The sequence below is a fragment of the Aethalodelphis obliquidens genome, unplaced genomic scaffold (genome assembly GCF_003676395.1).
Source record: "Aethalodelphis obliquidens isolate GAN/ISIS:26980383/991018 unplaced genomic scaffold, ASM367639v1 scaffold2, whole genome shotgun sequence".
Classification (NCBI taxonomy): domain Eukaryota; kingdom Metazoa; phylum Chordata; class Mammalia; order Artiodactyla; family Delphinidae; genus Aethalodelphis; species Aethalodelphis obliquidens.
Window position 1 is genome coordinate 93,404,447 of NW_020837946.1, and position 26,456 is coordinate 93,430,902.

Genomic DNA, 26,456 nt, shown 5'->3' on the forward strand with positions numbered 1-26,456 from the left:
GGCTCCGGACGCACAGGCTCAGCGGCCATGGCTCACGGGCCCAGCCGCTCCACGGCATGTGGGATCTTCCCGGACCGGGGCATGAACCCGTGTCCCTTGCATCGGCAGAAAGACTCTCAACCACTGTGCCACCAGGGAAGCCCTTACTGATTTTTTTAAAGTAAACATTTTACTAAAGTATATCATACCTATAGAAACTGTCCTCATCTTAAGTTTTCACAAGGAGAACACTCCTGTGTAACCAGCATCCAGGTCAAGGATTCTATGTTGCCTGACTCCAGGAAGCCCAGGGTGTGCTGTCTCCAGTCACTGGCCCCTCCTCCAACAACCACAGTCTTAACTTTGAACACCATTCTATAGTTTTTGTTTCGTTTTGTTTCTGAACATTATATAAGTAGATTCGTACATTATATACTCATTTACCTTTGGCTTCCTTATGAACATTATGTTTGTGAAGTTTATTAAATGGCAAAACAGGATTGGTGATAGTAAAACGCTGGGTATGTTTAAATTAACCTATGTCTCTTCAGGTTTCCCAGTAGCCTGGGGGATAATAATCAAAGGGTAAAGAATAACAGGCTTTGATTCTGTTACCTGAGCTGTGAAGCAAACTCCATCCCTGAAATACTCACTTCTGGCCCTATGTTTAAGGTGTACCATTGCACCTAGTTAGCTCCTAAAGTACCTCTCCACTTGCCCACAAGCCAGTATTTTAGGACATGCCATCCAATTCTGGCTTTGCTCTCTAATTCTACTTCTATTCTAATTTACCTCTTCAACCTTTGCACCGTTCAGTCTTCTCTTTGTTACCATAACCTTCTTATTTCATTTTTGGGGGGCAGCTATTGGACTTTGTTCCCCTTGCCAGAGGACTCATATCCGTTTGTCAATGTTTGGGGCACTAACAGATGCTTCCTTATGGTCAACCATGACTGAGGTTGCCTTGTGTCAATTTTCCACCCCAAAATGTCTTTACTTGCCAGATTCATCTAGAGTTTTTTTTTTGGTGGGGGGGTGTGTGGGTTGCTGCAGGAATTGAGGGATCTTAGTTCCCCGACCAGGGATCGAACCTGGGCCCCATCCAGTGGAAGCACAGAGTCCTAAACACTGGACCACCAGGGAATTCCCCGTCTAGAGTTTTTAACTGGAGTCTGAGAATTTTAAACTTCCACCACAGGGTGAGCCTATCTTGGGTGCTTTCTGAAAGGAGAAAGTCAGTGTGTCCCATCTTTGATCAACAGCTCATTTAACTTTGATTTCTATCTTAGGGGATTCAGTCTTCTTTATCAACATAGAATACCCTGTGATCTGCCTCAGTTCACCTAGACCTGCCAGAATTCCAGCCCAGGGTATACGGGTTGGCCCACCAACCCTGGCACTTGATAAGATCTCCCCAACTGTAAAATATGCAAAATCTCCTGTTTCATCCAAGAATTTCTCCTTGAAGCAGGGGTGAAATCACGTCAGTCTAGTGTGGACTTATTTTCCAGAGGCACAAACTCCTAATGCCAAATAGCTATGGGCTGTTTGGAATCAGAGAGCGTCTCCCCCGGTACACTTGAAACAGTGACGTAGAACATTCTTGCCAGCCTCTAGAATAGGAAATTGCCCTATTATTGAAGGTATAGCCCTTCAATTCCAACTTTCCACTTTTCTATTTGCTCCTTTCTGGCTTGGGTAAGGCGTTTCTGGTAAGACTTTCCTACTTTTCAGACATTCCTCTTTGGGCTAACTGGAGCCTGGAAGAGGGGAAGGGATGGAAGGATAAGTTGGTTTAAAGGTTAAGATCTACTCAGTGCCCAGTGCTACCACCTGTGAAAATGCCTGGCATCCATGAATGTTATCAGTCCAGCTTGTCAGCTACCTTTACCTCTTAAAACTACAAAGTGTACCAAACTTTAGGTCTACGTTAGTATTGTCAGAAAAATCTTTCTGATACAATCTCCTTTTACTGTAGTTTTTAGATTTAGGTTTTAAGTTGATGGCTTATCTTGACTTAAAATTTTAGAAGGAAAAAAGCAGTATCAATTTTACAACTTGTCGAGAGCACTAAAAATCCCCATTTTCATATAATGTTTCATATATATTTGAGTGAATATTTATTTTTATTAGTTATCTATTTTATACATATTAGTGTATATATGTCAGTCCCAATTTCCCAATTCATCCCACCACTGCCCCCGCCACTTTCCCGCCTTGGTGTCCATACATTGCACCCATCTAGGTCAACACAGAGCACTGAGCTGAGCTCCCTGCGCTATATAGCAGGTTCCTCTAGCTATATATTTTACACGTGGTAGTGTATTTATGTCAAACCTAATCTCTCAATTCATCCCACCCTGTGTCCGCACGTCCATTCTCTACGTCTGCCTTTCTATTCCTGCCCTGCAAATAGGTGCATCTATACCATTCTTCTAGACTCCACATGTATGCATTAATATACGATATTTGTTTTTCTCTTTCTGACTTACTTCACTCTGTATGACAGACTGTAGGTCCATCCACATCTCTACAAATGACCCAATTTCATTCCTTTTTATGGCTGAGTAATACTCCATTATATATATATATATATATATATATACACCACATCTTCTTTATCCGTTCATCTGTCGATAGACATTTATGTTGTTTCCGTGTCCTGGCCATTGTAAAAAGTGCTGCAGTGAACGTTGGGGACTTTGTGTGTGTGTGTGTGTGTGTGTGTGTGTGTGTGTGTGGTACGTGGGCCTCTCACTCCTGTGGCCTCTCCCGTTGCGGAGCACAGGCTCCAGACGCGCAGGCTCAGCGGCCACGGCTCACGGGCCTAGCTGCTCCGCGGCATGTGGGATCTTCCCAGACCGGGGCACGAACCCGTGTCCCCTACATCAGCAGGCGGACTCCCAACCACTGCGCCACCAGGGAAGCCCTGGGGACTTTTTTTAGCTTTATAAATAATCTCAATAATTTGAATCACACTGACATCTTTATTACAGTATTGGTTTATTTATTGCAATACTTTTAAAAGATAAGTTAATTGAAGTATAATTTACATATAATAAAATTCACCCTTTTAAAGTGTACAGTTATATGTGTTAAGACAAATTTATGCAATTGTGTAATCACCACCAAAATTAAGATAGAGAAGACTTCCATCACTGTAGGAAGTTCCCTTGCACTGCTTTGTAATCAATCCCCTCCCTCAACCTCTAACTCCTGGCAACAACTGACCTGATTTCTGTCCCTATAGTTTTGTGTTTTCTAGATTTCCATATAAATGGAATCATCCAGTATGTAGCATTTTATGTCTGGCCTCTTTCACTAACGTAATACTTTTGAGATTGATTCATTTGTTGAATGTTTCTTTCCTGTTTTTTGGGGGGGGGGTTTGATGAGTAATATTCCATTGATTGGGTATACCAAAATTTGTTTAGCCATTTACCTGTTGATGGGCATTTTGGATTGTTTACAGTTTTCATGATTATGGCTAAAGCTACCCTAAACATTCAGATGCTGGTGTTTGAGTGGGGTATGTTTTTATTTTTTGTATAAATACTTAGGAGTGGGATTGCTGGGACATATGGTAAATATAGGTTTGACTTCATAAGAGACTAATGCACTGTTTTTGAAGTGGATGTATATTTTCCATTGCCACCAGCAAATATATGAGAGTTCCAGTCACTCTGCATCCTTGCCAACATTTGGCATTATACATCTTTTTAATTTTAGCCATTTTAGTAGGTGTGTAATGATATCTTATTGTGGTTTTAGTTTGCAGTTTTCAGATGACTAATGATGTTGAGCACATTTTTGTGTGCTTACTGGCCATCTGTATGTTTTTGTTGATGAAGTGTCTTTTCAAATCGTTTGCCCATTTAAAAATTGGATTATCTTCTTCTTATTGAATTATAAGTGTTACTTATATATTCTGGATACAAGTCTTTTGTTAGCTATTACATATTTTCCTAGCCTGTGGCTTGTCTTAGCTTTGTCTTTTGAAGAACAGATATTAATTTTGATGAAGTCCAATTTACCAATTTTTCAGTACTTTGTGCTTTTTTTGTCTAATCTAAGAAAAAGCCCAATCCAAGGTTACAAAAATATTTTTTCCTATGTTTTCTTCCACAAATTTAATACTTTTAGCTCTTACATATAGTTCTATAATCCATTTCAACTTCATTTTTGTATATAGTGTGAGATATAGGTTGAGGATTTTGTTTGGCTTTTGCATATGCATGTACAATTATTCTAGCACCATTTCTTGAAAAGACAAATGTTCTTTCCCCACGTTACCTTTGTTGAAAATCAATTGACTGTGTATGTGTGGGCTTATTTCTCGACTCCGTTGTGTTCTGTTGATTCATATATATATTCATATATATCGCTATGCAAATACCACATTGTTTTGATCATTATAGCTCTATAGTAAGTTGTGAAATTGGTTTATTCTTATTATGGGAAAAATAGTATTGAGCTGAAAATTTTCTGTCTGTAGCTTCTTCCCCCTGGTTCTGTGTATGCCCTCTAGAATAAGATTACTTCCTGTTTTATATGACAGCTCCTCATTTATTTGAATAAATGTTCACACATTTTAATTTGGACTATAAGCTCTAGACCTTTCCATCTTGGGACATCTTTGTCTTTTTATATTCAGAGCTTATCACTTTTTAGAGCTCAATAAATATTTGTTGAACTGAATTAAATTGAGCTCTGGAATAATTGTTCATTAGTGTCCTTAAAGCAGGTTACTTGAATTCAACATAGTGAAAAAGCATAGTTCTGGTGATATTCATGTCATTAAGGAACCATGGTTCTTTTGATCAAGAAATGAATCTTTCTTGGGCTTCCCTGGTGGCGCAGTGGTTGAGAGTCCGCCTGCCGATGCAGGGGACACGGGTTCGTGCCCTGGTCTGGGAAGATCCCACATGCCGCGGAGCAGCTGGACCCATGAGCCATGGCTGCTGAGCCTGTGCGTCCGGAGCCTGTGCTCCGCAACGGGAGAGGCCAGAACAGTGAGAGGCCTGCGTACCGCAAAAAAAAAAAAAAAAAAAGAAATGAATCTTTCTGGATAATTGCATTGTAACTTGTTTGTTTTTACCCACTGGAAAGATCTTGATTTAATTTTGAGTTCTATCAAAGTTTTCTGTGCACATAGTTTAAAGAATCAGTAGCTCTATAAGGCTTCTTATGAAAAATAGCCACATCCTGATATCCTCCAGCCTTCCTCTCCACAGTTTGCAATTCCCCAGTGCTGTCAGTTTCAGTTCTTTCAGTCTTTGGTTGTTTACACCATATCTGTAAATAATGTGCTTATGTTGCAACTTTTTTTTTCCCCCAACAAGTCCAATTTACCAGGAAGTTTTAATATGTTTACACTTAACTTCAAATTATATAGAGCCACAGAGCTACAAGGAAAAAATAGACAAATTCACTGTCATAATAGGAGATTTAACCTACTGCTGTCATTCACTGACAGAGGATACCTCTTTCAGAACCAGTAGACCCGCCACCCCCCCAAAAAATTAGTAAGGATATAAAAAACTTAAATAACGTGAGCAGCAAATTTGATCCAACAAGCAGATATATAGTCACTGTAGTCCAAAACTTTAAATTACAAATTATTTTCAAGCACACCTGGAACATTTTTAAAACTGACCACATTGTGTTATAAGGCAAATTTTAATAAATTTCAAAGTATTAAAATTATACAAAGTATGTTTCTTGACTTGTAGTTAAGCTATAAATCAGTAACAAAAAAGTAACTAGAAGTTAATGAAAAATACTACCTCTAAGTAACCCCCCCAAAAACAAATCATAATTGGAGTTAGAAAATAATTTGAACTGAATGATAATAAAAATATTATTATCAAAACTTGGATGTGACTAAGGCTGTGCTTACAGGAAAATGTATATATAGTCCTTTTTTTTTTCAAGGTAACAATAGTGTTGTTGTTTTTTTTTTTTTGGGGGGGTATGCGGACCTCTCACTGTTGTGGCCTCTCCCATTGCGGAGCACAGGCTCCAGACGCACAGGCTCAGTGGCCATGGCCCACGGGCCCAGCCGCTCCGCAGCATGTGGGATCTTCCCAGACCGGGGCATGAACCCATGTCCCCTGCATCGGCAGGCGGACTCCCAACCACTGCACCACCAGGGAAGCCCTGTTTTGTTTTTTGTTTTTTAATTGCACATGTCTATAAACCTAAAAAATAGTTTTTTTCTTTTTTTTATACAGTAGGTTCTTATTAGTCATCAATTTTATACACATCAGTGTATACATGTCAATCCCAACCTCCCAATTCATCACACACACACCCACCCCCCAGCGGCTTTACCCCCTTGGTGTCCATACGTTTGTTCTCCACATCTGTGTCTCAACTTCTGCCCTGAAAACCAGTTCATCTGTACCATTTTTTTAGGTTCCACATATATGCATTAATATACGATATGTGTTTTTCTCTTTCTGACTTACTTCAGTCCACATGACAGTCTCTAGATCCATCCATGTCTCCACAAATGACCCAATTTCATTCCGTTTTATGGCTGAGTAATATTCCACTGTATATATGTACCACATCTTTCTTATCCATTTGTCTGTCGATGGGCATTTTATTTTCCAGTTTTAGACATTATCTATTGGGTCATTTTCATACTTTCTTCTAGACACTGGCTGGGCCAATTCAATATGGAAGCTCATTTCCTTAAGTTGGGAAATTTTAAAAGAATTATTAATATTAACATTATTTATATTCTTCTGGTTTTCTCCACATTATTTTTTTCTTTTCAGTTTTTTCTTTGCTTTTTTCCCCCACATTATTTAGATATTGGATGTCTTGAGTTGGTTTTCTGATGTTTTTAATCTCTTCTTTTCTGTTTATCGATCCATTGTCCTCCTTTTGCCCTCCTTTGTGAGAATTTTCCTTATCTTTGTTTTCTAGTTCTTCTATTGAGCTTTTAATCTCTGTTATTATTTTTTTAAAGTCTTTTTAAAAATATTTATTTTACTTTTGGCTGCGTTGGGTCTTTGTTGCTGTGTGCAGGCTTTCTCTAGTTGCAGTGAGCGGGGGTTATCCTTTGTTGTGGTGCACGGGCTTCTCCTTGCGGTGGCTTCTCTTGTTGCGGAGCACGGGCTCTGGGCATGTGGGCTTCAGTAGTTGTGGCACGCGGGCTTAGTAGTTGTGGCACACAGGCTTAGCCGCTCTACGGCATGTGGGATCTTCCCAGAGCAGGGCTTGAACCCGTGTCCCCTGCACTGGCAGGCAGATTCTTAACAACTGCGCCACCAGGGAAATCTCTGTTATTATGTTTTTAATTCCCAACACCTCTTTTTTGTACTCTGAGTATTTTTTTTAATAAATAAATAAATTTATTTATTTTTGGCTGCATTGGGTCTTTGTTGTTGTGTGTGGGCTTTCTCTAGTTGTGGCGAGCAGGGGCTACTATTCTTTATGGTGTGCGGGCTTCTCATTGCGGTGGCTTTTCTTGTTGCAGAGCATGGGCTCTAGGCACGCTGGCTCAGTAGTTGTGGCTCGTGGGCTCTGGAGCGCAGGCTCAGTAGTTGAGGCGCACGGGCTTACTTGCTTCTGTGGCATGTGGGATCTTCCCGGACTAGGGCTTGAACCTGTGTCCCCTGCATTGGCAGGCGGGTTCTTAACCACTGTGCCACCAGGGAAGTCCTCGGAGTACTTTTTCTTACTAGCATTCTCCCCCACTCATTAGCATTAGCATTCTGTTCTTGATTCATGGGTGAGATCTCTTCTCCGAGGATATTAATGATGACTTTTCTTGAGTCTTTTTCTTTTTAAATAGTCACTGTTTCCTTAAATTTGCTTTCTTTTTGTGTTTTGAATTCTGTCTTTCATATTATTAGCTATCCTTAAATGTCTAGTGATCTATATCTTTTTAATGATATACTCTGTTTCACCCTCTCCAGAGGATAAACTCAGAGTTTTGACAGAGTGTGGGAGGACGTTGTGTCAGATAAACTTCAGAGTTTTGATAGAGTGTGGGAGGACATTGTATCAAGTAGGGGATCTGGGAGTTTAATTGTTTAATAAACTTCTGACCAATCATCCTGTTTTCTTCCCTATATTCACCCTACTTGCAGAATTACCTTGTTCTGCCACTCTGAGCTCTTTGGGGGTTCTTCAGTGCTAATCAAGTTGCTTTTCAGCTTTATGCTCTGCTGAAGTAGGGGTCCACTTGTCAGATCTGCTAAGACACTTTTCAGTTGTTCATCTGCTTTCCACCTTCTGAAATTTGCTTGCTGTTTCTCCTTCTGTCCTGTGGGTTTATGTCTTCTATAGAAAATCTGTTTATTGTCATTTTAAAATAGGCCTACTCTGATGAAGAAATAAGAATGATTTCTAGTTTAAAGATGGCATTTGAACATACTCATGTAGCTCTGTTCCTTCTTAAAACTTCTCTTTAATCAGAGATCCTTCTTAATTTCTTCAGCCAAGAACCCAGTGCTACTCTAACTTTTTTTTTTCACACACACACACACACTGTATTTTATTTTTACAAGAGATAAATAGACTGACACCAAGCATTGTAAATGGATGACCACAACAAAAGCAACAATGATTGCAATTACCAAACACGAAACACACTCACACTATGTCATAATATTGACATTCAGTCCAGGAATCCTCCACTGTAACAGCTCCTTTACTTTGCAGTGAAAATTGATTTGTGTATTTTTTCCCTCTGAATCCTTGTGGGATTTTTTTTTATTCAAACAGAAAGTCACAAAAATTATAATCATCCTCATCAGTTCACTCAGTCCCATGTAATTAATTTTTTTTTCATCTTGATGTTTTGTTAGCACTTTTATGAATTCATCAGTTTTCCATTAGAGTTCTGAAAATGCTTATTCATTCAGTTCAGCAGTATAGTCAGTTATCAGAAACCTGTACTTGTCAGTCTTTTCCATGAATTCCTTGAAGATGAAACCCTTAAAATCATCACGTTTTTCATTAGTAACTGTGATTACATGTGGGCTATTGTGGGCTTCCCTTGCCTGTTCCCTGCTGCACTCTTGCAATGTGCTGGTTGCTATACTTTCAATATGATATTCTGTAGCTTTACAGCCCTAGATGAAAAGTGATACTGAAGTTACCATTTAACGGTATCTGCCCTCCCACACACACACAAAAAAAAACGAAAGAGAGAGAGAGAGAAGACATTTATACTTAGGGTCATTGTTTTCCCATGTAGCAGAAGTAGCTATTTTTTCATATCTTGCACATAAATACTCGTGGTATCTTTTGAGAGCTACACCATTAAGCATCACGGCCTTTTGCCCTCCACATTTTGTATGCTTATTCTGAATTTCATCTCTTGGTTTCTGATTCTTGTTTTCTGCTGTTAAGGGTATCAAATTCTGTGCTATATATTTCATTGCATCCTTTTACCTGTATTCTTCTTCTTTTTTTAATTAATTATTTTTTATTTATTTATTTGTTTATTTTTGGCTGCATTGGGTCTTCGTTGCTGCACGTGGGCTTTCTCTAGTTGCAGTGAGCAGGGGCTACTCTTCGCTGCGGTGCACGGGCTTCTTATTGTGGTGGCTTCTCTTTTTGTGGAGCATGGGTTCTAGGTGTGTGCGCTTCAGTAGTTGTGGCATGTGGGCTCAATAGTTGTGGCTCCCGGGCTCTAGAGTGCAGGCTTGGTAGTTGTGGTTCATGGGCTTAGTTGCTCCGCGTCATTTGGGATCCTCCTGGACCAGGGCTCGAACCCTTGTCCCCTGCATTGGCAGGCAGATGCTTAACCACTACGCCACCAGGGAAACCCCTTCTCTTCTTTTTAAAAAGAAAATAATCTCTTAATTTGTCATGTCTTTTACTGATCATTTCTTCTTTGTTTTTTTTTTTCTTTTACCTAAAATGACTGACTTTCATGGACCTAACCTACCAACTACAGTATTTCCTCTAAAGTGGTGAAAACAAGCTAAGGTATTGGGTGTACTTATTGAGTCTTCTGCTTGTTACAATTGCATTGGTTGGTTGTTTCATTTCCAGAGGGAACCTCTTCGATTTGAGAAGGGCCTATGCCTAGTTTTGAAGATGATTCTGGAAAAGATAAGGGTTTTAAAAAAAATTTATTTATTTACTTTTATGGTAATATGGTAATACATGTACATGGAACAACACTAAAAAGGCACAAAATAATGCACAGTGTAAAGTTTTTCCTCTCTCTTTTACCTGCTCTCTGAGCCTCCCAAGCCCCCATTTCTTCTTCTCAGACGTAATCACTGGAATCATTTTTTTTCTACACCCTCTAGAGAGCTATAAATATTTATGCATATATGCATATAGATCGGAAGTGTAGTGTTTGTACTCTTGCCACGTCTACTCAACGTAGTACTGGAAGTCCTAGCCAGAGCAGTTAGACAAAAAAAAAAAAAAAAAAGGAAGGAAGGGGCACTCAAATCCAAAAGGAAGAAGTAAAATGCTCTGACATGTAGGTGACATGAAATGTAGATGACATGATCTTATGTATAAAAAACCCTAGGGAGTACACCATAAAATTGTTAAAATAAGGAAACAAAGTTGGTAAAGTTGTAGGATACAAAATCAGTGTACAAAATGCCATTGTGTTCTATACAGTGCCAACAAACTTTCAGAAAGATAAAATCCCATTTACAATAGCATCAAAAAGTATAAAATATTTAGGAATAAATTTAAACAAGGAGGTGAAAGATCTATACATTGAAAACTATAAAATATTGATGAAAGAAACTAAAGAAGACACAAATAAGTGGAAATATATCCTGTGTTCATGGATTAGAAAAATTGTTAAAATGTCCATACTACTGAAAGCAATCTACTGATTAAATGAAATCTGTATCGATATTCCAATGGTATTTTTCACAGGAATAGAAAAAACAATCCTAAAATTCATACGGAACCACAAAAGAACTTGAATAGCCAAAATAATCTTGAGAAAGAAGAACAAAGCTGGAGGAATCACACTTACTGATTTCAAATTACAGTTGACCCTCGAACAATGCAGGGGTTAGGGCACACAGTCGAAAATGCTTGTAACTCATAGTTTACCCTCCACATCCACTGTTCCTCCACATCTGCGGATTCAGCCAACCTGGAATTGTGTAGTTCTGGAGTATTCACTATTGAAAAAAACCCATGTGTAAGTGGACCTGTGCATTTCGAACCCGTGTTGTTTAAGGGTCAATTATGTATTACAAAGCTATAATAACTAAAGTATGATGCTGGCATAAAAACATACATATAGACCAATGGAACAGAATAGAGAGTCCAGAAATAAAGCCATGCATATGCATTCAACTAGTCAACTAATCTTCAACAGAGGTGCCAAGAATATACAGTGGGGAAAAGATAGTCTCTTCAGTAAGTGATGTTGGGAAAACTGGATGTCCACATGCAAAAGAATGAAATTGGATCCTTAACTTACACCATATACAAAAATCAACTGAAAATGAATTAAAGACTTAATCATAAAATCTGAAACTAACACTCCTAGAAGAAAACATAGGGGATAAGCTGCTGGACGTTGGTCAAGGCAATGATTTTTTTTGGATTTAACCACAAAAGCAAAAATAAATAACTGGAACTACATCAAACTAAAAAGTTTTACATAGCAAAGGAAACCATCATCAAAATGAAAAGGCAAACTATGAAATGGAAGAAAATATTTGCAAACCATATATCCATTAAGGGGTTAATATCCAAAATATATAAGGAACACAAACATCTCAATAGCAGAAAAACAAATAACATGATCAAACAATGGGCAAAGGACTTTAATAGATATTTTCCCAAAGAAGACATACAAATAGCCAACAGGTATATGAAAACGTGCTCAACTTCACTAATCTTCAGGGAAATACAAATAAAAATCACAATGAGATATCACCTCACACCTTTTATGACTGCTGTTATCAAAATGTCAAAAGATAACAAGTGTTGGTAAGGATGTGGAGAAAAGGGAACACTTGTGCACTATTAGTGGCAGTGTAAATTGATACACCCATTATGGGAAATAGTATGGAGTTTTCTCAAAAAATTAAAAATAGAACTACCATATGATCCAGCTATCCACTTCTGGGTATATATCCAAAGGAAATGAAATCACTATCTGGAAGAGATATTTGCACTCCCATCTTTATTGCAGCATTATTCACACTAACCAAGATAAGATAGCCATCCATTGATGGATGAATAGATAAAGAAAATATTATTTCTATATATAATGGAATATAATTCAGCTTTAAAAAGGCAGTTAGTCTTGCCACTTATGACAACACGAAGGACATTTTGCTAAGTAAAATAAGCTAGACACAAAAAGACAAATAACTGCATATTTCATATGTGGAATCTAAAAAATGCAAAAGTCAAACTCATAATAAAAGAGAATAGAATGGTGGTTACCAAGGGCTAGGGAGTGGGGGGAGAGGGGAGATATTGGTCAAAGGGTACAAACTTTCAGTTAAAAGATGAATAGGTTCTGGATGCCTAATACGCACCATGGTGTATATACTTGAAATTTGCTAAGAGAGTAGATCTCAAGTGTTCTCACCACATACACACAAAAAATGGCAACTGTGGGAAGTGATGGATATGTTAATTAACTTGATTGTGATGTTATACGTATATCAAAATATCATATTGTATATCTTAAACATGTAATTTTTACATATAAACCATACCTCAAAAAGCTGAAAAAAGAAATGTGGTGTTTTTCTTTCTTTTTGAATATATTGACAATTTTCTTTCTTTCTTTTTTTTTTTCAATAATAACTTGTTATTTCACAGTGACCCCATTAGAGCAAATCCCCTGACACTGTGCATCTCTTGGACTGTCCCCTGCCCACCCTGCCCTTCAGTGTTCATGCTGCTCATCCTTAGATGGAGAGGTTCTCCATTATTGAGTGTAACTGGATTCCAGTCTTCAGTACAGCTGGGCTCCCAGGGCAGTTATTGTGTTTCCATTTACTAATTCAAAGGCAATATTCTGTAGTCGATTTTTGTTTGGTTTGGAAGCAACTGATTCAGCAGTCTCACAGATTATTGTAGTCCTAAATGTCCATCTAATACGTTTAGAAAAACAACTAATCACCAGTCCCTAGAGTAGAACCTTGGCTCATTACCACCACACTGCACACAAGAGACTGTGATACTTAAGGGAAAGGGGAAGGTGGAGAAAACCCTCTGCATTTGGTCTTGCTTAAGTCCATTCAGTCAGTGGAGGAATTCCTACATCCTTGGTCTCTAACCTTACACTCCACTGGGTGAGATCTCTTGCCAAATCCTTTAATATGTGTTGGTTTACTATACTTGAGAAGGTGAATTTCTCTTTCTCTTGTTGATTTATATATCGAACATTTTGGTTTCAAGGAGTTGTTGCTTTATGGTAAAGTTCAAGAAATTGAAATTGTGGCATCCGTGGTCAAGACATTTTCTTTATGGTACCTTTCCTACTCTTCTAGATTATATTGTATATATGCTTTGCATTCACTTCACCTTTCCTTTGAGCCTGGTCTGTCTCTTGCCCCAGAGCTGAACTCAGCAGAGAATCGATCTACACACATGATCACCACTACTTCTCTGAGGATTTTTTTTTTAAAAAAAAATTTTATTGAAGTACAGTTGATTTACAATGTTGTGTTAGTTTCAGGTGTACAGCAAGGGGAATCAGCTATACATAAACATATACCTACTCTTTTTTAGATCCTTTTCCCATATAGGCCATTACAGAGTATTGAATAGAGTTCCCTGTGCTATACGCTAGGTTCTTATTAGTTATCTATTGTATATATAGCAGTGTGTATATGTCAATCCCAATCTTCCAATTTATCCCTCCCCCCTTTACCTACTGGTAACCATAAGTTTGTTTTCTACATCTGTAACTCTGTTTCTGACAACAGTTATGTTTAACCCAGCACAACGTTTTTCTAACAGTTGCCTCTTACCAGTGCATCAGAATTGCCTGGAAGCTTACTAAGAATACATATTCCTGTTCCAGATATACTGAATAAGACTCTTTGGGGGGAGGGGGTGGGGTCCAACATGGGAATCTACATTTTATTCAATTTTCCCTGTGACTACTACTGTCCTAAGTATTTTTAAATTAATTTTTATTGAAGTATATTTGCTTTACAGTGTTGTGTTAGTTTCTGCTGTACAGCAAAGTGAATCAGCTATACATATACATATATCCCCTCTTTTTTGGAACTCCTTCCCATTTAGGTCACCGCAGGGAGCTGAGTAGAGTTCCCTGTGCTCTACAGTAGGTTCTCATTAGTTATCTGTTTTATACATGGCAGTGTATATATGTCAATCCCAATCTCCCAATTCATCTCACCCACCCACCCCTGTTTGGTATCCATACATTTGTTCTCTACATCTGTGTCCCTATTTCTGCTTTGCATATAAGTTCATCTGTATCATTTATCTAGATTCCACATAAAAGCGATATTATACGATATTTGTTTTTCTCTTTCTGACTTCACTGCATATGACAGTCTCTAGGTCCATCCACATCTCTGCAAATGGCGCAATTTCATTCCTTTTTATGGCTGAGTAATATTCCATTGTATATATGTACCACATCTTTATCCATTCCTCTGTTGGTGGACATTTAGTTTCCTTCCACGTCCTGGCTATTGTAAGTAGTGCTGCAGTGAACATTGGGGTGCATGTATCTTTTTGAATTATGGTTTTCTCTGGGTATATGCCCAGGAGTAGGATTGCTGGGTCATATGGTAGTTCTATTTTTAGCTTTTTAAGGAACCTCCATACTGTTCTCCATAGTGGCTGTGTCCATTTATATTCCCACCAACGGTGTAAGAGGGTTCCCTTTTCTTCACACCCTCTCCAGCATTTATTGTTTATAGATTTTTTGATGATGGCCATTCTGACTGGTGCGAGGTGATACCTCATTGTAGTTTTGACTTGCATTTCTCTAGTAATTAGTGATGTTGAGTATCGTTTCACGTGTTTGTTGGCCATCTGTATGTATTCTTTGGAGAAATGTCTATGTAGGTCTTCCGCCCATTTATTGGATTGGATTGTTTTTTGGTAATATGGTATTTTTAAACAACAACCTCAGACAGTGTTAGATCTTTACGGTGCATTCAACAGATGACATATTAAGTATGCCATCAACTAAAATTCACGGATTTTAAAAACACGTACTATGTTACGGGAAAGAAGACCAGAGACTTAGGGTTTAGAGTAGGAAGGAATGAGAGTCAAGACATATAAACTGTAGTTGTTTGACTATCACACCTCAATTCCTAGATTGGATTTTATAGTCTTTCAATTTATGTTCTTAAAAGCATACAAGATTAGCAGATTTTTTTTAGGCACTTTAAGTCACAAGATGATGATGTCAAAATGTTATAAAAATGTTATTTTGCTTAATATTCTGTGATGTTCACTTATAATTGAGTTGAGTGTTATTTATAAAGAATGCTGGTAATATGCTTTTGAAAGAGAAAGATCTCAGTATTTGGTCAGAGAGAGTGAAGCGGAAGATTCTCTTCGGTTTGAGACAACTTTTCTCTAATCGGTTATCTCTGTAACATTGTCGCCGTTTTTATATATAGGGTCTGATTTCTTTTCTTTTTCTTTCTTTTTTCTATTTATTTTTTTGGCTGCTTTTGGTCTTCATTGCTATGCACCGGCTTCACTAGTTGCAGTGAGTGGGGGCTACTATTCGTTGCGGTGCACGGGCTTCTCATTGCGGTGGCTTCTCGTTGCAGAGCACAGGCTCTAGGCATGTGGGCTTCAGTAGTTGTAGCACATGGGCTCAGTAGTTGTGGTGCACGGGCTCTAGGGCACGTGGGCTTCAATAGTTGTGGCATGCGGGCTCAGTAGTTGTGGCTCGCGGGCTGTAAAGCACTGACACAACCCAACCCTGGTGGGGGGGGGAGTGTCTGAATGACCAGCTAAAACCCCACTTTTCTAAGCTCCATTTCAACTAGGAGTAGTTATGTGACACAGTGTAGGCAATGAGACATTAGTAGAAGTTGCTGAATAGGGATTCTGGGAAAACCTGTTAAAATGGGGTCAACCCAGTTGGCATGTACCCTTTTGTCCTCTTCCTTTCTTCCTGCATCAAACAATGATGCCAAACCTGGAATTGTCACAGCTATCTTTTGACCTGCCAGGAAGAAAGAACAAAAAAATTGTAGAGGTGTGGCTCTGACATCTTGGCTGCTGCTCCAGCATGGACTACTAACTCCAAGCTTCCTGTTCAGTGGCAGGAGGGACGGAGTGAGGGGGAAAATAGGCCTACCTATTTTGGTCATTACTATTTGGGTTTATACTTTGTGCAGCTGTAAATTCTCTCTCATTAAAAAAGTAAATACAGGGGCTTCCCTGGTGGCGCAGTGGTTGAGAGGCCACCTGCTGATGCAGGGGACATGGGTTCGTTCCCTGGTCCGGGAGGATCCCACATGCCACGGAGCGGCTGGGCCCGTGAGCCATGGCCGCCGAGCCTGCGCGTCCGGAGCCTGTGCTCCGCAACGGGAGAGGCCATGACAGTGAGAGCCCCGCGTATCGCAAAAAAAAAAAAAAAAAGTAAATACAGGATATGGATACAGTTTATATATTAAGTAGATAGAAAGCTATTTTTCACCGTAAAACCCCAAAGCATCAATTCAGTTTCTGCAAAATGACACCATCTATCGTATTAAATTAATATTGCTAAGTAGAATTATTTTTATTTTGTGGTTTATTCTTCATTTTGTAAAAGTGTTCTCATTTTAAAAATACTTTCTAAACTGTGTAAGTATAAGGAATTTGTACCTAGTTTTGAGTTTGTTCTTATTTGACATAAAAAATTCTTAATTAACAGTAAGTTTTTCGGAGAATATTTTCTTTTGAAATGAGCTTGATGATTACTCAGATATGAGGACCTGATTGAGGCATTCATTTTGAACCCAGCCAATATATTTCTTTAAACATGACTTGAATTTAATTTAATTTATTTATTTATGTATTTATGTATGGCTGCATTGAGTCTTCAGTGCTGCACTCAGGCTTACTCTAGTTGTGGCGCGCGGGGGCTACTCTTCATTGCAGTGCATGGGCTTCTCATTTCGCTGGCTTCTCTTGTTGCACAGCACGGGCTCTAGGCACGCTTGCTTCAGTAGTTGTGGCATGCGGGCCCTAGAGCGTGAAGGCTTCAGTGGTTGTGGTGTGTGCACTCAGTAGTTATGGCACGTGGATTCTAGAGCGCAGGCTTTGTAGTTGTGGCGCACAGGCGTACTTGCTCCGCAGCATGTGGGATCTTCCCAAACCAGGGATTGAACCCGTGTCTCCTGCATTGGCAGGCAGATCCTTAACCACTGCGCCACCAGAGAAGTCTGAACCCAGCCAATGTTTTAAACCTTTTATTTCTTCAGCTGTGCTGTGCGGCACGCAGGATCTTAGTTCCCCAACCAGGGATCAAACCCGTGTCTCCTGCAGTGGAAGCTCAGAGTCTTAACCAGTGGACTGCCAGGGAAGTCCCTCTCAATGTAACCTTTATTGAACATTTGGATAGAAGTGACTAATCCCCTATTTTTGCCTTACAGTCTTTACCCCGAAAGGGTGCATAACATTAGTAGCACTTAGTACACTTATGGTTTATATGTTTGTGTCCTGCTCAGACCAAGGGCCTAGCACTATGTGTGGTGCTCAAATGAATACTTGGTGAATGACCAAATGAATATTGTGTGCTTGGTGGTTATTGAAACTGAAAATCATTTTTGATATATACTTGCCTTAATTCACCCTCACATCTCCACAAGATAGAGACTATAATAGAAGTGCTCAGGTTTTATTAACGTATAATTCAATTAAGTCCAAAAACTAGGCCAAAAGGAATTTGTAAACAAAAGGTTATTGTCCTACCATATTCTGAGAGAGCTCTCAGTTTGTAATAAAACTATTTAACTTATTCCTCCATCTACCTAGCAACATTTAAGTATCAGTGGTGCACATGTCTTTATTAAGGAATTCTAAAACTGTAAATCATTTTTACTACTTATAAAGTCTCTTTAGACTAGATCACGCAGAGCTGACTTACTTCTTAGTTGCTTTTTTATATGAACTATGTTTTTGTTTTTAATTCCGAAATATTGTAATGAATGTTATTGTCTAATTAAGCCCTAAAAATTCTCCACTAATTACTGCAGGAATAATCAACTGTTTTGACCTGCAGTTTTATAAACAAGAATAAATAATTGCGTCGAAGCTAATATGTGGTATAATGGCTCAGTGGGAATTATTATACATCCTGAAAACAATAATAATTCTCTCAAAACAGCTGAGATACACCTTTTTTAAAAACAATTTAGGAGGATGCAGAGACTATTTCCTGTTTTGCTCTTGTAAAAGTTATAGGGTAATTTTGTGCTAATGAAGTCAGACTAACGAAGCATAATATTTTCAAAATATTATCGTGCATTAGGGACTAGTTTAATTTTTAAAAACTCATGAACAGGAAAAGCAATTCTTTTTAAAACTTCTTTGGTCTTTTGGTATACACAAGGATTTGTTTATAATACCCCACATCTCTTATGTACCTTGAAATTATTACCAGGCTTTTATATCCTTCCTGTATGTGACCAGTGTTTCATAATAGGTAAAGAACTAACACAAAAGAAAACACTAAATGTTATTTTAACCTGTTTTTCAAATATGCAGCAGATGTGGGTTGCTTCACGTAAAGTCTTTCTCCTTTTCCTTCCCTGTCAACAGACTCTAGAATTCTTTGGGTATACCTTCCATGTGCCTCTGAACATTGGTGGGTAAGGATATGTTGTCTAGAGCTACTTAGGATGACACAGTAGAAAGATGACATGAGTTACCTACTGAATTTATCACCTGGAACCATCCCACCCTGGATTTCTTGCTATATATTATATGATATATTAATTTTCTTTAGCGATTAAGCCATTTTGAGTTGTTTCTTTTCTTGCACTGCATCCTTATGGAAACTGTTTATAAAACCAGTTTTTAAAGTCAGTCAAATTTCCTTCCATTAATAACGGTTAAATTGGAAGCTGCTGTCCTCTGTATCTTCCCTTTATTCATTGCCAGTATTTACTTACTGACAGTGAAGATAGTTATTTGGATTTTTTTTTGGTAAGTTTATTTTTTTTATTTATTTAATTTTGGCTGTGTTGGGTCTTCGTTGCTGCTCATGGACCCTCTCCAGCTGCGGCGAGCAGGGGCCACTCCTCGCCGCGGTGCATGGGCCTCTCACCACGGTGCCCTCCCCTGTTGCGGAGCACGGGTTCCAGGAGTGCAGCCTTCAGCAATTGTAGCACGTGGGCTCAGTAGCTGCGGCTCATGGGCTCCAGAGCGCAGGCTCAGCAGCCATGGTGCACGGTCCCAGCTGCTCCGCGACATGTGGGATCCTCCTGGACCAGGGCTGGAACCCGCGACCCCTGCATTGGCAGGCAGGCCCTCAACCATTGTGCCACCAGGGAAGCCCTATTTGGATTTTATTGAACAGAACTTTTTCTTTTTTTTTTAATTTATTTGGTTCCGCTGGGTCTTAGTTGCAGCAGGCAGGCTCCTTAGTTGTGGCTTGCGAGCTCCTTAGTTGCGGCTTGCCATCTCCTTAGTTGTAGCATGCGAACTCTTAGTTGCAACATGCACGCGTGATCTAGTTCCCTGGGATCAAACCCGGGCCCCCTGCATTGGGAGCTCAGAGTCTTAACTCACTGAGCCACCAGGGAAGTCCCTATTGAATAGAACTTATCATCACCATCATAACAGCAGTAAAGTTTTTATGGTATTCCCTTTACAAAATACTATCTTACCTCATTTTATCACAGCTCAGCTTACTTGGCTTAGTCGTTTCATAAAACAGATGAGACTAAGAAGCTGGATATAGAGGTCTAGGATATATTTAATTATATGCTTGCAAATAAGAGCAGTGCTCTAAGCTTTTACAGAAATGCAGCAGACCGATTTGATATGCAACCAAAATAAATACTGTTGTTTTGTAGTTTTTATTTGTAACAGAAATTTCCGACTCAAGGGTAAGAATCACAGACTCAAATCAGTTGTTTAAATAAACCCTCCAGAGGTTTGATTGTTTTTGTTTTTTTTTTAAATCTGGGGCTTAATTAGCTTTAGTTTCAAATATAAACATGCATTGTATGTCATAAGAACTTCAGGATATTCCGGGAAAAGAGTCCAAAAAGAGGTTTTAAATGTGGATCTATCTGGAGTATATTGTAAAAGCCTTAGGTACAGATTTAGGAGTTGTATATGTGTGATACTTAAAACTATGAGAATGGATGATAGCTTTAGGGATTTAGGTAGAGCACAAGGAGAGAGTGACTAAAGATTGAACACTAAAGAGGGTGGGTGGGGCTTTCCTGGTGTCGCAGTGGTTGAGAGTACGCCTGCCCATGCAGGGGACGCGGGTTCGTGCCCCGGTCTGGGAGGATCCCACATGCCGCGGAGCGGCTGGGCCCGTGAGCCATGGCCACTGAGCCTGCGCGTCCGGAGCCTGTGCTCCACAATGGGAGAGGCCACAACAGTGAGAGGCCCGCGTACCACACACAAAAAAAGGGTGAGTGGAAGAGGAGGCACCAGGGAATGGGGCAGAAGATGAAAGCTAGGAAGAGAGTCAGGATCGCTGGGAGGCCGAGGAGAGCTTTTGCAGGAAGTGGTTGTTCTATCCCAGACACCATGAAGAGGTCAGGCTAGATGAGAGCTGAAGCTGAAGGTGTCCTGGCCACATCTACTTGCCATTTGCCAAAGCAAAGAATGTTTTTCTAATTTTCAACCTCAGTTTTTTCCTTTTATCATGTTCATGTTAGTATCATGTTACAATATTATATTGTGCACTTTTGGGATTTTACACAAAATCAGTAAAGGTGTAAATCTTATGTTATTATTTGTGACATATAAATATACATGTATATTTATATACACCTGCACACATACCCACACATATAATAACTTGTGCTTACAAAGACTATTTCCAGAAGGCTACCCAAGAAATTGGTTACTTTATTGCCTTCAGAGCAGCCAACATCTGGGACATCCTTGAGGAATAGGGATTGAAGAGAAATTTTCTACTTTTGTACCTCTTAAATCGTGTGCATATAATGTATCTCCAATTCCAAAAATAAATAATATTAAAGCTAAACAAATAAAACAAAGGCCATTTTATCATGTTGAACTTTGATAATTATGGGGACAAGTATTTTAAGACACTGCTGTGGCTGGAAAAAATGTTATGACTTGGTCCTCTGAACTCATGGTCCCTGTAGCTTGGTCTGTAAGGGAGAGTGGGTGGATTTATTAAAGTAATGTTAAGTTAGCATTGGTCAAATATACCATAGTAAAGAGTGGTATGGTAGTATGTTATCAACCATATATATATATGTGTATATATATATATATATATATTAAATTGTTGATTCCTGCTAATGGACAGTTAGCAAAATCCAGTAGCCAAAAGGTCAGTATTCTCCTTGGGGTAATAGCCCACTTCTGAAGCCAAAAGATGCATGGTAATTGATTAAGCAGATCCTGTTTTCTCGTACTGAGTCCTGAATTCTGTACTTATGATTCAAAACAGAGTTAGAGCATTAAATTCTCAGTGTAATCAAAATATTCTCTTGGAGAGTTTTTCTGTTTTCTTTTTACAGACATGATGTATTCAAAAGAGATATGGGTGTTAATTATAGAAAAGGTGGTGTTTTAATATCAAGAAATTGGAGAAAAGCATCAGGTTAAACATAAATTATTCAGTTCTATGAGTATTAGATTAGAAATTTAGCTGGTATGTAAAGTGATTGTCAGGAAAGTATAATGCTGTTCAGTTTTCTCTTTTCTATCTGTATAAGAATTTGGGTTAAAAATAGCAAACACTGAGCATGTGCATCATAGATACAGCTGCTGCAAACACCAGAGGTATGGATGCCGTGATACTGTAAGTGGATGATTAATGTAAGGGGCCTTAAGGTTTTGTTAACAGCTCAGTGAAATGAAAAGTTGCTTTTTGATGTCTGCAGCCAAGATGGATAAATTATGATTTAAACAATTAACAATGAATTTGGAACAAAGAATAATTTATTTTTTGTAAAAATGGAAAACTGAACTGCTTGTAAGATTCAGATAAAATTGCATAGCTGTTGGCATACCAAACCAGGTTTAGCAAATACAATGAATATTCTTTAATGAAGGAAGTTTTCTTTTTAGCTGTAGGTTAAAGTCCCTATAATTCGAATTGTATTTGCTATTTCCCAATGGGAGAAAAAGCTGTTTTTATTTCCTTGGATATAAAGTAATTATGGGCAGTCCTTCATTTACAAAGTAGACTTTAGTTTCATTCAAATGCGTTGTAAAATTTTTATGAAGTGAGAAATTGGATTAGCTATATTTTCCCTTTTTATATTATGGTCTCCATCAGTCATCTTTCTTATTTCCCTTCTCGCTGTTGACTCCATGCCCACTGTTCAGGTTTCCAACATGTTATATAGCTACTGCCCTATTTTTAATTTTTCTTTTCTTTTTGCTACCAAAATTCCTTTCTGATTACTCTGTATCTGTCGCCTCCCTTTTTTACTATCCACAGTCCTCTTAACAAGTGAGGATTGCACGTGAGCTTACAAGTGAGCTCCTGATAACTTAGTATGATGGCCTTTTAGCCCTCATCCTTGGCAACATCTTCGTGGCGTTAGACACTGTTAACCCATTTACCCTGTCGTGGATGTGTTCCCCTGGACTTCTTAGTCCCTGCTCCTTGTTCTCCACCTCCTTGAATACTTTTAGTTCCTTCCCTTTGCTTTTGAAGTAAGAATGTTTCCCGAGGATCTAGCCATGAAAAAAATTCCCTCCTTTTTACAGTTTACACAGGAGAATCTCATTCATTTCTGCTTCTGTTATCATCTTCATGCATAGCTACCTTCTCATTTTTATTTATTGTCTTGACTTGATTCCCAAGTTCCTGATCCACAGATGTTGCACTCATAGAGCCAATAAGATATTTATGGGGTTATGTATACTATTCTATCTTTAAAAAATCTTCTCTGTACCCTAGTTTTCCTGCTGGCTACTACCATATTTCTTTGCTTCCTTTACAGGATAATTCCTTAAGACAATAATCTCTACTCACTGTCTCCCCTTCCTCTCTTCCCATTCTCTCTTGAACCCATTCAGGTAGGGCTTTTGTTCCCTACTGTTGTATCAGAGTTGCTCTTGTCAGAGCTATGAATCAAATGATCAGTTCTTAGACCTCATTTCACTAGACTTCTCAGCAGCATTTGTTATAGTTGTTCATTCTCTCCTTCTCAAAACACTTTCTTAACTTGGCTTCTAGGTCACTACATTCTTCCTGTGTCTTTTTACATTACTGGACAGTCCTCAGTTTCCCTTGCTGGATCCTTCTCCCTTTCGTGACCTCTAATTGTTGGAGTGCTCCACGGCTCAGTCAGTAGCTCTCTTCTCTTCTTCCTAGGTGATCTCATTTAGTCTCCGGGCTTTAAATATCATCTGTTTGGTATTCTGCTTTAGAATAATTTTAGTATCCCCTCTCCTTTGTTACCTCCCTTCAATTTTGCACATTCAGATTTTCAGAATGTGTCCCTTCTTCTAGAGTCCTTATTTAGAATACACATCATCCATTAAATTCATACATATTGCTTACCAGATTTCCTTTTCATCTTCTCCTATCTTGAATCTGTGTTAAGGTGTTTTTATTGTTTGGCTATTTTTCTTAAGTATGTTTCCTCAGATGGTTTGCTTGAGTGATATAATCTTGGAGATCTTGGTTAACCTCAAATATCTTTTTGTCATCCCTTTTAATTAATGGGTATCTCAGCTGGATATAAGATCCATGAGTTCTTCTGCTTTCCTTTCAAGTAATCTAGATTAGCTTCCATTGTTTCTTAGTCTCTGGTGTTGATGATAAAATTCCAATACACTTGTTTTTTCCCTTAATGATAATTGTTCTTTCTGTCTGAATACTTACAAGGTTTTTTTCTTTGTTTATAAGATTAATGAATTTTATAAGGATGTGAGTAGATACTTGTCTTTTCTCTTCAATTCACCCTGAAACATGGTTACCCTTTTCAACTATCCACCAGAGGTGTTTCTTTAGCCCAGAGAAATTTTCTTTTATTATTTACTTAATTGTTGTCTCTCCTTCATATGGTGTGTCTTTTCCTCTTTTGAACACCTATTTTTCACATTAGTTTTCTGGATCTATCCTTCAAATGTTTTTGTTTGTTTGTTTGTTTCTTTTCCTTCACTACTTCCATTTATTTAACTTTCTGCTCTGTGCTTTGAGATAATCTTTGCACTTCATCTTCTAGTCTGCTCAGGTGTCAATAATGATCACATTTTTTTCAAAATTCATTTACTCATTTTAGTCTGGAAATCATGGAAGAGAGTGTGTGTGTATGAGTGTGTGTGTGTGTGTGTGTGTTGCATTAGAATTTACTTAAGTGCTGAAACAATTTTTGTGTAGGTTTTTATCTTTTCTAGCACTTCTCTTTCACTAGATATGTGTTCTGATTATTCACTTGTATTCTGCTTTTTCAAATGTTTGGGCCTCTCACATGATCTGTTATTTTTCTGTGATAGCTCATTGGAAATCAGGTCTGGTTGCTGAACTGCCCTTAATAGCAGGAATGCCAGAGGTCGGGATAGATGTAGTGCCTAAAGTTGAAGGACAGCCCCACTAGAGATACCTGAAGGAAGCCCAGTGCTCTCTGATGTACTTGAACTGCCCTAGTTTCCAAAGTCAGGAAAGCCCACTTGTCTCCTGTTAAAATCCAGCATATCCAGAGGGCTCCAAGATACTCTTACAACTGGGGTCTTCAGATACTTGAAAGCCAAGCCAATCCAGCCATCCACAGCCCTTAGTTGTTGCCTGGGGCTCTGATGCTGCTTTTCAGTCAGTTAGCCACCCACAGGGCAATTTAGTTGCATACCAGTTCTTCACTAGAGTCATAAACCTTATCTAGCAGCCTTCAGGTCACAGCCTCTGCTTCTCTTTAGAAAGTTAAGGAACTTGGAGTTGGGCATAGAGGAAAACAAGCCACAGTCAAGTTGTCATATTACCCTGGATCCTTTCTCATTCCAATGCCATTACATTCTAATGAGTCTCAGATTTATTATATCTCCAGTTCCCTACCATTCCCCCAACTCACATATCCAGTGGCCCACTCAACAGTTCAACTCGGATATCTAATGGATATCACAAAGGTTACACGTCCAAACCGAATTTTGGATTATCATCTCCAAACCTACTCCTCTCCCAGCCTTTCCTGTCTCAGTGAGTGCATTACCCCCATTTTTCAGTTAATTGCTTAAGACAGTATCTTAAGATTCATTTTTCTCTGTCTCTCATTTTATATCCACATCCCAATCGATCAGCAAATCCTGTTGGCTGTACTTTCAAAATGTACCTAAACTGACCACTTCTCACCTCCGTCATCTCTACCATGCATCCATCTATCCTTTTTCCTTTCCTGGTCTACTTCAGGTGCCTCCTGACTGCTTTCTGTGCTTCTGCTCTTGCCCTCTACAGTTTATGCTCTAGAAGGCAGAGTAATCTTTTTAAAAGGTAAAATGTTGCTTACTTCCAAAGGATTCTAATAAAATCTAGACTTCGTGCCATTGCATATAAGGTTCACCGTGGTCAGGACCCTAGGTGCTTCCAACCTTATTTTCTACCATTTTCCATGACTCAGTCCACTTTAATCGCATTAGCTTCCTTCCTCTTGCTTAACTACATCATAACCATCTTATCTCAGGGCTCTTGCACTCGCTCATCCCTTTGCTGAGAGTACCCTTCCTCCAGATTTTCTCATGATTCCCTTCCTCGTTAAATTTGTGATTTGTTCAGATCTGTTAGAATTGCCTTATCATAAAGATTATTCCTGACCACCCTATAAAATAGCTCCTCCCTTATTTCCCTATTCCACCTACCCTGTTTTAGTTTTTTTTAATAGCATGTATCACCACTTGAATCATTTATTTGTTCATTGTCAGAAATTCTTCCAGTCACCCTCTATGAGGGAAAGACTTTAAAATTCACTGCTATATCCCTAGCACATAGGACAGAGCCAGGTACATAGTAGGCACTCAATATATAATATATACTTGAAGTGACATCTTTTCCAAAGTTGAGTTGGATTTTACAATGAAAAAGTAGGTATATGCATGAATCTTCCTGGAAATAAGTCATATTTTTCAAAGTATTGCTTTTTAGTTTTCTGCTTTTTAGGCTTGTTTGCAAAAAATGTAATAAACTTTTTACTCTTGCATATGTTGTAAATTTCACTTAAAGTATTTGTATTTTATTTTTCCATAAAAATACTTAATATGTAACCTGACATCTTTTTTCATTTTAAGAACGAAATTCCATTTTACTTGTAACTTATTCCTTAATGATATATTTATTACCAAATTATTAATTTGTGTCTTATGTTAAAAGAAACCATGTAGTATTGTGTAATGTCAAGGCC

General features: G+C 38.6%; 1 protein-coding gene across 4 annotated transcripts in view; it reads left to right on the forward strand.

Annotated features, from left to right (window-relative positions):
* Positions 1-26,456, forward strand: part of ZRANB3 (zinc finger RANBP2-type containing 3) — a 297,735-nt gene that overhangs the window by 82,520 nt on the left and 188,759 nt on the right. The gene's annotated exons all lie outside the window — the stretch shown is intronic.